General features: G+C 54.9%; 1 protein-coding gene across 4 annotated transcripts in view; it reads right to left on the bottom strand.

Moving 5' to 3' along the window:
- CHD6 (chromodomain helicase DNA binding protein 6) overlaps window positions 1–12,701 on the bottom strand; it is a 90,808-nt gene that overhangs the window by 59,575 nt on the left and 18,532 nt on the right. The gene's annotated exons all lie outside the window — the stretch shown is intronic.

The raw sequence follows: 12,701 nt of genomic DNA, 5'->3' as shown, positions 1-12,701 counted from the left end.
AACCGCAGCAGCCCTCGGAGCAGCGCTGGGGCAGGGCCAGCAGGCTGGCTGCCTCCTCAGGCCTGTGCCTCCACAGGAGGAGGGGGGGCTGCAGGCAGAGGTGATTCCCAAGCAGCCCCCTGTACCAGGCCTGGCCCGAGGGGCTGCAGTTGCAAGTCCAGCTCTTGGCAGCACCACAGCGCCAGAGGCAGAACTGCCTGTGCGACCAGGTCCCCACATTGTCCCCCACTGATGGAGGGGACCAACGAGGTATCTGTGGCAATGCAGCACCCCGACAGCTTTCTGGGGAAAAGACTGTTCCCCCAGGCTCCCTGCACCACGGCTCAGCATCCTGCACCCTGTGGCTGTGGTGCGGCTTGGCCAGTGGCACCTTTTCGCTGGTCACAGCTCCCCGCAGGCACTGCCTGAGCAGCTGCGCCCAAGTGCAGAGACACGACACCCAGCACACCCCACGGGCTGCCACGCACCCTCAGGACCGGGGCCTCAGACACACGCCTGCCCAGGCCTGGCCTCTCTGGGGACTGGGCGTAGGTTGGACACCACAAGACACAGGAGAAAGCCGGGTCACTGCTTCCCTCCCGCCAGTGCTGTGTTGGTAGAAAGGCCAGCAGCAGCCCTGCCACACGTGAGGTCAGCATGGGAAACGGCACCGATCCGGGGTGGATGGGGCATTGCTGCAGCTCCGCAGGACGAACACGCTCACCAGCTGTGACAGTCACGGGGACATGGTGAGGTTACAGCCACGTGCCCTCCCCACAGCAGCCGCAGTACATTTGACAGAGCTGTCGGGGTTTGCCCAGAGCTCCCTGTTCCAGGCAGTAGATGCTTTTTGGGGAGCCAACCCTCAGCAGTTGTCTGCTCCCACAGTGCCAGCAACGGGCGCCAAACAGCCCAGAAGTATTTGACAAGTGTTTCCAACACAAACCCCACAAACACCTACCTCTTGTTTCCCTCCTGCACCGTGCAAACCCCACTCCACGAGCCACAGCCACACGAGAGCCCCCCTTGCCGCTGCAGCTGTCAGACTCGCTTGGCACAAGGGCGCAGCTCGCACCGCCAGCAAGCGAGGCCCTGCGACCCCCCATCATGTCTCCCCTCTAGACCCAGACCTTACCAAAACCCAGAGCCACTTCTCCCCTGACCCAGCACCTCTCTTCCCAAAGGGGAGAGCCCAGCGGGTCCTACAGGTGGGCAGCGCTCAGGCCAGCGCAAGAGGGCACCAATTCTGCTGGTCCATGGCTCATGCCCACCACACCAAGGACAAGAGGCAAAGGCTTCTAACTCTGATCCCGGCTACAAGGCACGGGCCAGGCCAGCACGTCCCACATGGATGTGGGGTCAAGCTGGGTGGCAGTAAGGCAAGGCACCCATGCCACCAGCTGAGCAGGGAGAAGTTTGATGGCATCTGTGAACAAGACACAGAACTTCTTTCTCATGACTAAGCCTGCCAGCCCTTCCTGTAGTCCTCCAAAGGTGCCCCAGATGGGCCCGGAGGACAAGGGGCTAAGCCAGGCTGGAAGATGCATGCAGCTGCAGCAGTGGTGCTCTCCAGGAAGGACCAGGTGGAAATTTCAGACCGAGCGGCTGCAGCAGTTCAGAACAATCCTGCCGGGCTCCAGCAGAGAGCAGCCCCATCCCAAGGGTTTGCTCGGAGCCAGAAGTGTTGGAGATCTGGGTTCAGTTCAGCTTTCAGAGAGGCCTCCGGGCTGAGCACTCCAAGGTGCTCACCTTACCCATCCGTGCCAGCAGCACCCGAGCACGCTGGCCTTCACCCGCCAGCCCCAGCCTGCACCCAGCAGGTCCTGCAGAGCCCAGCCAGTCCCTCTCAGCTCCCAGGGCAGGAGACGCTGGGTCTGCTTCCCAGAGTTTCAGTCACAGATTTTCTTCTGGAGTAACCCAGCAGATGGATCCTGGGCCCTCCAGCCCTTGCAGGCAGTAGCACTCTCTTCCAGCTCTCTGTTTTCTTTCCATCATCAAAAGTCCATGAGCTCCCTCAAGCCACCCCTTCCCCAGGGTCCCCTCTGTGCTCACAGAGCTCTCCCCGTCACCTCCTTTCCCTGAGGGCTCATTCCCTAACACTTAACTAAGTCCCCCACTTGTCACTTGGCAGATACCGAGGGGTTTTGCAGGCTAGCCCCAGAACAGAGCTCACACAACGCAAACAACTTCCAGGCCTGCAATCTGAGCCCTGGCACCTAGCTCCTACCATGCAGCTCTGGGGTTTCAGGGCTTTTTTTTTTTTTTTTTTTGTTAAAATAAACCAAACATCGTACATTGTGGATCACGCACATTTAGCGGCCTGGGTCCCAGCACGCTCACCACCTTCTGTATGGTGGCAGCACAGGCAGCTGCCAGCAGCTGAACAAGAGGGCCGAAGGATGCCAAGGAAGCCTGGTGCCGCAGCGAGCAAGCAGCCCAACCCTGCTGCCCCTCCAGAGCCCAGGCAAGGGCTGCCGGACCCCGCTGCCATCAGCCTTGGTGGCTCAGTCCCACAGCCCCGGCCTTTGCTCCCATCAGCTGCTGTTTTGACACCACTCCGCCTGTTACTTCACAGGCACCAAACACTCGGGCTCGGGTAGGGTTCAGAGCACGGGACGCTGGGCCAGCAGGACGGTTCCTGGGGCAGGGAAGGGCAGCCAGTGCTCCGAGCAAGCCGCACAAAGGGAATGAGCTTTAGAGCAGCCATGCCTTGCTTCACAAGCCTCATCTCTTAACAGCAGGAAGCCAGACACAGGCTCTTCAGTGGGACAGCGAGCAGGCAGCTGGTGTATGCTGCAGGTCCAGTGTTCCTGGGGGTGGCTGTACAGAGCAGGGATGTTCCTGGGCTCCCCAGCAGAAAGGAGAGCCAGGATCCTGCTGCCAAAGCAGCTCTCTCCAGGGCACCTGGACCAGGTTGGGGTGGGGTAGGCTGCCCATTCCTAATATCTGGTTTTCCCAGGGAGCACACAAGGACTCACCCGCACACACATGGCTCACAGACAACTTTTACCAGGTTAAAGTTAGTATCAGGGAAGTTTTGCAGTTCCCTGCATGCGGCAGGCTGCAGACCACCCCTGGCTTTAGGGGTTTGGAAGAGGCACAGCAGAAGCCCAGCCGCTGGGCTAGCCAAGCCACGTCCGGCAGCACTGGCACACAGCAATGGGGAGGGAGCTCTTGGCCAGCCCTCTGGCACGCTCTGAATGAGCACCAGGATGAGAGGGGATGAGGGCACAGGTTCAAGAAAGGACACGGGAGAGCAGAGCACGGGAGGAGGTTTCTCTGTGTCAGAAGCAGTGCAGTCACTTCTCGGCACACACCTTTGTTTCTACTCAGATTCACACCCGTGGGTGAACTGTGGGAGACCACAGCCGAACCCGGGGAGGTGCCTCGCACAGCACCCACTCTGCCACCCGCAGGAGGCAGCTAATGGGCCGTGTCCCCCCTCCTCTAGGCAGCAAAGGCTGCCCACAGCTGCAAATGGAGCTGCTCTGGCCCTTGGCAGGGAAATTGCCCAGGAGTCCTCACCACAGGCCACAGCCCAGGACAGACCCTGCCCCGAAAGCACTCCGCACAGGCCACAGCTGGCAAGGACAGGCAGGAAAGGAGTAGGCAGACCCTCCTCTCACCTAGCTCCCTCCCAAAGAGCCAGGAGGAAACATCTACAGGTCTTTCTTCCTTCTTCTATCTCCACATATAGCAGCTTGAACGTGCCAAGCTCCACCCAGGCATCACCTGCTCTGTTCACGTCCCACCGCTGGCAGAGCCCAACGGTTGGCACAGCGAGCAGTGCCAGGGCCCGGCCAGCCCCACGGCAGGACAGTCCCACGCTTAGCAGTGGTCCCAAATCACCAGCAGACAGGTCTTCTCTATGCTGCATCATCTTGTTCCGGCTGGCGACAGGCACATGACAGTATCACCCCCACCGTACACCCATGTATATGCATAGCAATGAAGCCAACGTGTGTGTCTGCCTTGATAAAACAAGGCTGGGATAACAGTTAGACCCAGAGGAGACAGTTTAAGAGATACCTGCTCTGACCATGTGCAAGGAGAGGCCTCACCAAGTCCCTGCAGGTCTCAGGAGAGCGCACTTGGTGTCCTGCCTGCACACAGAGCTACCCACAGCAAGAGGCCACCCCGTGAGGATGGCAGCACCCCAGGTCCTCACGGGGCCCTGCTGCAGCTCCAGGCATGATGTGCCATCCTGGTTTGTGGAAGGCTGCCTTAAACTCTGTGCCGGCCAGGGCGCAGAGCTGCTGCAGCCAGTTGTGAATCCAGACACCAGGGAACCTGGGGCATTTATAGCACATTGTGCTGTTCACAATGCTGTGGAGCAAGCACGGCCTGCCATCACCTCTTAGGGGACGAGCTGGAGAGGAGGAAAGGGACACGTTCATGTCTGTCCAGTGCTGTGGCCTGCTTTTGCCTGCTGCATCCAGAGCATCTTGCCTGGCCTCAGAGCCAGGAACTTGTCCAGCATCCTGAAGGGAAACACGCCACCTGCTAGGGAGCACCACCACACTGGCATGTGGATATATACATCGAGAACCCCATTTAACTAGCCATTTCCATGTTAATTAAGTATTTGCAGATTAAAGAGAAACTCTAATCTCAAATGAGACAGCCCAATTTTCTAAATGAGCTTATGGTTTTCATATGGAGATCAACATGTTCTCACTAGCACATCATGCAAGTGCTCCAGGCTGCTAGATTCAGCTTTACTGCCACTGTCGGGAGTTTTAATTCTCCGTGCTCAAGTTTTTATGCCTTTTTAACCCAAGATAACTGACGCACGTCCTACACCAGTGCTGCCAGCCTGCAGCACCCCCAGCACCAGGCAGTCACCTGCCAAAGGCTGCCACAGCCAAAGGCAAGTCCTCCTTCGGGAGGTTGTGGTACTACCTCCTCTGAAACCCCCGGCACTGGACACTGCACACAAGCAGTGAGCAGACCAACATGGCACGCCACACTGGCAGGCTGACCATGCACTCGGGAGCTGTCTCGTTTGCATTTCAAGAGACAAGCAAAGCAGTGCTGAAAGCTGTGTTTTGTCCCTCTACAGGAACAGACCAACTCGCTGTGGCACGGCCTCTACAAAGCATCTGCTGCTAGCAATGACGTTTTCAGTTACACAATTTGGGGCACATCAGGTTACTATCCTCCTCCCTTGGATTTATTATTTATTGTTCTGAAAGTGCAAGACATCCCTATACCAGAGTCCACATCATGCCAGTATTTCCTGTTGCTCCTGCTTGGGCTCCTCCAGGAGTTGCAGCATCTGCGCACAAGCCAAAAACATTATCAGAAATTCCACATGTGAGCCAGCACCAACCCCAGACCAAGCAGTGGCCATGTGCTCTTCCCCTTCTACCAGCCTTCCCACAGAGTGGCCAGGCTCTCCTCTGCAGCTGGAGGATTGATTTTCCCAGTTCCAAGGCCAAGGCTCGCTAACATACAGCTCACGTGCTCCCAGAATCCTGCGGACATGTGCAGCGCTCCTGCCACGCAGCCCCCAACACCAGTCCTGCAGGCACAAATACATACAAGCCCTCTGTGAAAGCAACCACAGCTCATTGCAGGGAGCGATCACCTATCTCATTTGTACACACAGCTCCATCAGCGCACGTCCCCGCAGAGTGGTTCACCTCGGTTTTCCCTCAGAAATGGGAGAATATCTTCTCAAGATGATCTTCAGGTGGAGGAAAAAAATGGGTGTTGAAAATGAACTGAGAGCAAAGGCAAGGAGAAGCTGCAGTGGCCCAGAATAGTCAACCTGTAGAGACAGATCTTCTCCAGGGCTAGAGAACTTTTAACATGCATTTCACAAACTTGCTAGCCAAGTTTGGGAGAGGAGGTCAAGTTATGAAGGAAAAGGAATAAAGCTCTACAGTGGTAACAGGGATATACCCAAAGGCAAGTGTGAGCTAGCCTGTCTTGGCCTGGATTAGCCACAGCACTTGCAGGGCATCCATGCTGGAGCCTGTGAAGCGCAGAGCCTTGGCCGTGCTGTGCCGCCCATGTAGCACATTAACTCATTCACGTTAGCAGAGACAAAGGAAAACAACATTTTGAGGGCACCATGCTCAGGAGTGGCTGTGTGCTAGGACTGCCTGTCAGCACCAACACGGACAGCCACAGGCACTGCCCAGGCCAGAGCCATCACCATGGGCTGCCACGGAGGATGCTTTTCAAGATCGTACCTGATGGAAAGACAGACGGCCATTGCCTACGTCCTGTTGCATGTCAGGAGGAGAGGAGGGTCCTGGCATAAAAGCCAAAGCGCCTTTCCAAACTTTCCACCATACAACATGTCTCCACACCACAGCATCCAGTTTCTTGCTCAACACCATCTGCTGAAAATATAGCTCTGAGCAAACAAAATGCACACTTGTGCACTCACTCTCAAGTGCAACCCGTGACTGATGCACAAGCCAGGCCACATAAGCAGAGCACTGAGGACTCCATTTATACATGCAGCTGCCACACCATCATTAGACTACAAAACACACACTTCTGCACCCAGCCTGCAGAGACCCACCGAGGAGAATGAGAAGCACTTGGCCGAAGCAGAGCCAGGAGATGTTCTGGAGCAGCAGGTACACCCTTCTGTACGTGGTGGGAGCAGGTACCAAGCACACAGCACCCAAGTAGTAGCTAGATTCATCCCTGAGAACAGCAGAAAAGGAACTAATGCAAAGCCCAAGCGCAGGATCCTGGCAAGCAGGACTCACGGCTGGTAGGACTAGCTTGCTCAAGGGAGCTGGCCACAGCAGCTCCTCAGGGTCCCACCCTGCCCAGCTGCCTGCAGGACCTTCCTATTACTGCTCCAGGTGTCCCACAGGTCCCTCCCAACATCCCATGGTAAGAGTGCACTTCTGCAAACTCAATGGCGAACTGAGGGTGTTCAGGGGACCCTCTGCACAGTCTCCCATGTGCCCAGCAAGGATTTTACAGCTACACAGGCAGCACATCCTTCCTGGCTTGTAAAAAGCTCTGAAGCATGGAAATGAAGCAGTAGGTGCTCAGACTATACCTGGACGGGATCGAACCACCTCAGAGAGGCAAGTTCACATGGGCTGCAGTTCTCTCCACACCTTCCTCCATTGTTTTAAACCACCACATTCCCTTGAAATTCGCTGCCCAGCTGATGCTCCAGCCTGGGTGCGCGTTCCTTGTCCCCAGACATCTTCCAACAGCCAAGCTATGGCACCGTTCAACATCAAGGCTCCTGTTGGGGCCATCCATGTGTCACACAGCATGTCCCTGCTCCTCTGTGCTTTGGAGAGCCTCCTCTCGCAGCTCTCCCCCGAGCTCCTGTGAGGGCCAGCGCTGGAACAGGAAGCTTGGCTTTCTGCACCTATCTTGCTTCTCTCTTCCTTTATTTTATGTTATATTTATATCCTGTGTAGGGAGCTAAAAAGAGCAGGCAGGCAGGCAGCCCCACACTGCAAACCCAGAAGGAGTGCCGCACGCGGCTGGACCCCGGCTCTCTGTCGCTGCTGTGCATGCCTGGGGCTGTGCTTTGAGGAAGGCCGGCATGAAGTCAGAGAGGACTGAAGCTGAAAATAATACGGCACTCCCCCTTTCTGCACTCATCCCCAGGAAAATCCAAGACAAAACTCTGCTTGGGGTGATCAGCAATTTCACAGCACATCTGATGCCTTCAAGAGCTGACAAGCAAATAGGGCAAATTCCCTATTCCCCAGGAGGCTGGGGAAGGCTTGGAGATGTCTGTGCAGTTGGCAAGGAAGAGCTCCTCTCCAGCTCTGTCTGTCCAGCGCAGGAGACGCTGGGACCCTGCCCAGCGTGTCACCACACCTCGCTTCAGAGCGCCTTGCCCAGAGGAGGTCCCCAGCCAGTCCCCAGCAGCCAATCCCACCAAGAACAGCTTCCAGCCTTTTTCCTCCAACCGCGCTGAACCATCCCCCAGCGAGACAGCATCCCTGGCTCTTTTACTAAGCCTCCGGAAGCGCATCCCCGGCCACGCTGCCGGCCCAGAGCAGGGGCCAGCCCAGGAGAGCATTTCACAGCCCCTCTGTGAGTCTGACCTACCCGGAGGAGTTACTGCAAGGTCAGGCTGACCCGGCAGACTTTGTTCTCAGGCCAACATCCACCCAAAGAGCTGAACATGTCCTAAATATCCCTGTCCCCATCCAATCTGAGAAGTCCTTGGGCCAACAGCAGGGCTGGGTGGCAGAACCCTCTAAGCACGCCCAGCGTCCCCACAGGCACCCGCCTGCGGCGTCTCCCACACAGCCACTGCGACGGCATGTGAGGCCTGTAGAGAAACCCTGCAACACCAAAGGCTGTAAGAAATGTTGCAAGTCACAGTGCTGGAAGCAGGAAATCTAGAAGACAAACTGCCACAGGACACCAAAGAATTCCTAGCATGTGGTTTGCAAAAATAGTTACAATGCTAGCTTGCCTGCAACTGGTAAACAGCGTGAAAACAAGCAGCTCTTCAGGGTCCCCCTTGGCCCACCAAACAGTTCTCAAACAACCTCAGACATATCCCATAGCAGTCTCAAAGTCACAACCCAAAGTCCCCCAATTTAATGAGATAAGCATATTTTTGGCCAGGTTTTGAAACTTTAAAGACAACAGTGTCTCAAACAATGTTCTCTAATATTAATTTCATTTACATACTGCATAGCTAGTGGTTTGTAACCACAGCAAGCAGCATTGTTCTGCTGCTTCAGTCTGTCTCAGAGGCGCTTGCTGCAACACACACCTCCTAGCCTTCAGGCTAAGAGCAACCAGGAGGGAAATCCTGATGCAGCAGCTAGGGGTGCACGAAGCTCCTGGACAGATACTAACCATGTGTCAGCCCCCATAACCCTACTTCCAAAACTGATGGCGTTTGATATTACCACAGAAGAATAAATAATTTCTAATACTCATCTCATCACCTTGTGTGACGGTGAGCTCTGCGTGAAGTTCGCTCATACATCCAGCTCCTTTTGGGCACTGCAGGTCTTCAGGCAGCAGCACGAACGAGCCCGCGCATGTGGGAACGTGCACGGCAGGAGCGGGCGCCACCATGGGAAGTCCAGCACCGAGGGCTGCTAACGGGGCTCGCCGGGAGACAGCTCACAGTCCGAGATACTGCGTGCTCCTTCCAGAACCCAGCCGGGGTTCCGGGGGTGCGCAGCCCCCAACCCGGGCCAGCTGTTAGCTCCGAGAATAGCTCGGATCAGCTGCGGAGGATCGAATAATTGCCCCAGGGATGGGAAGCACCAACTATTTTCAGCTTTCTGGGAGCATTGCTGGGCGAGGGGACAGCACTCAGGGGGAGGCAGAGTGCCAGGCACCCAGCCCGGCAGCAGGAAGAGCTTGCAGCTTGTTACGTTCTTTCAAGGTCTTGTTTTTCCCAAGAAAAGGAAAGGGTTTCAAAGAGGGTTTAAACCTCAGACTTGCTTTTTTGAAACAATTCCCCAGATTCAGAGGCTGCAGTTTCACACCAGGAAAATATAAAATAAGCAGATTTTCCACCAGAGGCACAATCCTGACATCTCCCACCTGCCCTCCCGCAGCACCAGAGAGCAGCTCCTTCCCAGGCCGCTGCCCGGCAGCCCTGGTGCAAGGGGCACGCAGCACTGCTGGCCATGCTCCGAGGGGGCCGTCGGGGTCAGAGCTGGCCTCAGCACTCGTGCCCCTCATCAGAGGCACTCAGCAACCTGCTGTTGGCTCCTTTTTCATGAAATCTTTGCAGGTCAGCTTTAAAAGCCACATGAGAGCTCTAAAACTACTTCACAGGCTGCAAACTTAGCTGTGCCCATAAAGATGCTCTTTACGGCAGTGGGTGATGCCAGCTCTGGAGCTTCCACGCCTGGGCGGCAGCAGGAACATCTATGCTCCACCCCACAGACCAGCACCTCTCCTCCTCCTCTCCAGGAGCCTGGGCTGCTCAGGGACCTTGGATGCATTTCAACCACACCACCTCACATCTCAGGATATTTAAAGGACACCAATGGAAGCGCTCAAAAGCCTGAAAATGCTACAATGAAGGTTGCACAAGCACTATTAATTGAACTTCTGTAGGCAGCTGTTCCACGGGAAAAGCCTTGCCCACCAGTGCTGCATGCTAGCAGCAACGCCAGAATCCAAATCCAAAGCTTGGATCCAAAACTGGGAAGGAGCAGCCTGTCTGTGCTAGCATCCGCATCCTTCGCCAGCCCTGCAGACAGGAGGAGGCACGGCCACTGTGCCACCCCCCTGAAAGCGAATGAGAAGGAAGGGGAAAAAGGGAAGTGACTTAATGCTGCACAATCCCCGTCCGACCACTCAACTTTGAAATAGCAGTTTTCTGACTTAAAAAAAAAAAAAATCCAGAAATTTGCTCACAAAATTTTACGGTACCAGGAAAGAAACCCCAGCTGACCTCAACTCTGCTCTGCGTTACGGGCAAGCCTGGGGAACGGGACCTCTGGGTGCACAGGGCAGCCAGGGGAGCGGGGCTGTAAAAGCACTGCCAAAGCAAAGTGGGAGCTGCCTGGGAGAAGACTCATCTGGCAGCCCTTGTCTGGGGTTCAGCTGCACGATTTACGGTTACAGTTGAGAGAAAGGCAAAAGCTGCAGTTTGAGAGGGACTGGAAAATGCTCACTAGAAGAAAGTGGGGGCTGCTAAAAGACCTGGGCTTGCAGAAACCTTTCCCAAGGGTGACCTTGTCCAATGTCCAGCCGTAAGATTAGGGTTGGGATAATGCTGAGACAAATAAAGTCCAGAGCTGCAGCTGGAGTGGGGCTGGAAAGGGACTGCAAAAGTACCTGGCAGCTGCCAAGAGACCTGGACTGGGAGACATCACTGGTCCGGGAAATCAGTAGGAGACTTCTTGATGACTTCCCAGGAAAATAATGGTTATGGCTAAGAAAAAGAAAACCCAGAGGTGCAGCAGGGCAAGGGAGGGCTCGAGCGGGGGCTGCAAGAGGCCTCACCTGGGAGAACACCTTCATCAGGGAAATGGCTGGGGGGCTTGGCTAAGGCTCGGCTGGAAAACTAGGGTTAGGGTTCAGAGAAAGAGAAAGCCAAGAGCTCCCGTGGGGCTGGAAAGGGACTGTCAAAAGGAAGAGGGGCTGCCAAGAGATCTGGGCTGGGAAATGGCTCAGTGGCCTTCCCTGCAGCTCAGCTGGAAAACAGCTCCTGGGTCGGGCTCTGGGCTGAAAGGAAAGGTTACACTCGCAGCTGGGGTGGGAGACGACACCTTCGCTGGGAAATGGCCGGGGGGCCCTTCCTTACAGCCCAGCAAGCAAAGGAGGTCTGGGTTGAGAAGCAGAAAGCCTGGTGTTATTGCTGGAACAAAGCTTGAAAGGTGCTGTCAAAGGTACGTGAGGGCTGTCAAGAGTCCTGGGCTGAGAGAAAACTTTGGTGCAAGCAATGGGTTAGCAGTCTTCCCTACAGTTCTTCACAAAAAATGAGTTATGGTTGAGTGAAAGAGAGAGCTTACAGCTGAGGCTGGGCTGGGGCTTCAACAGCCAAGCAGGGGCTACCAAGAGAGCTGGGCTGGGAGAAGTCTTTCATCTGGGTTTCCATGTCAAAGGCTGAGATGGAAAACAAGGACTAGGGTTAAGGCTGACAGAAAGTGAAAGCGTAGGGTTTCTGTTGGAACAGGGTTAGAAATGGGCTACCAAAGATTATTTAAGTGCCAAGAGACCTTGGCTGGGAATCATCTTTTGTACAGTAGGTCTTGTCAAAAGGTTCAGCTATAAAACTAGGGTTAGGGTAACACCAATGGAAAGAGAAAGCCTAGAGATTAGAGCAGGGATGGAAATGGGCTGCCAAAGCAAAGTGGAGGCCTGCAAAGAGACTGGGGCTTAGAGAAACTTTTGGTCTGGAAAACGGCTCAGCAGCCCACTCTACGGCTCCCCCAAAAGGGAGAGTTAGGGGTGAGAGAAAGCCAGGAGCTGCAGAGAGCAGGGCTGGAGGGGGCTGCCAAATGGAATCGCCATCAGCAGACCCATGCTAGGAAAAGTTTGGGTCTGCAGCATGGCTTCAGGGCCGTGTCTACCCATTCCCAAGAAAATGAAGGCCAGGGATAGGACTGAGGGATGAGAGCTGCTGTTGGAGTGAGGCTGGAAGGCAGCTGCCAAGACACTTGGGATGGGAAAAATTTTTTACCCATGCAATGCCTAGGGGTCCTTGTCTAAGGCTCAGCAGGAGAATGAGGACTAAGTGTGAGAGAAAGACAACTCCCCCATTTAAGGTAACACAAAGACAGTTCGCAGTAACAGGCTTCTGCCCTCCTTCATTCAGGTGCAAAGGGAATAGAGCACAGTGACAAACAGCATTTTTTAAAATCAAATGTTTGTTTTCAGAGGCTGGCTGAATTTTTACAAGGACAGGTAAAAGATCAAATTTTGCCTTTTTCTGTAACCTCGTCCTCAAAAACAACATCCGTTCTTGTTGAAACCTTACAAAAAAGCCAGCCTGAGGCACTGCAAAGATTTGCACTGCAAAACAGCGAGAGCTAGACAAGGATTATTCCGACTGCGCAGAGGACCTTCATCACAGAGAGCACCAGCACCACCTAAGATTGAATTACATTAAAACGTATCTTGCGGGAACAAGCTGTAATTAGACTGGCCCACAAGTCTGATGGTCTCTGCAGCCAACAAGCTGAAAACGTAGCATGTGTTAACAAGATGACTGTGCCCACAGGTTACTTATTCAATGGGATGACTGCACCATCCAAGTTGGTCTCAGTTGATGTCCTACTTGCTTTTCA

This window comes from Grus americana, chromosome 17, assembly GCF_028858705.1.
Source record: "Grus americana isolate bGruAme1 chromosome 17, bGruAme1.mat, whole genome shotgun sequence".
Classification (NCBI taxonomy): Eukaryota; Metazoa; Chordata; class Aves; order Gruiformes; family Gruidae; genus Grus; species Grus americana.
This window is presented reverse-complemented; position numbering and strand designations above follow the sequence as displayed.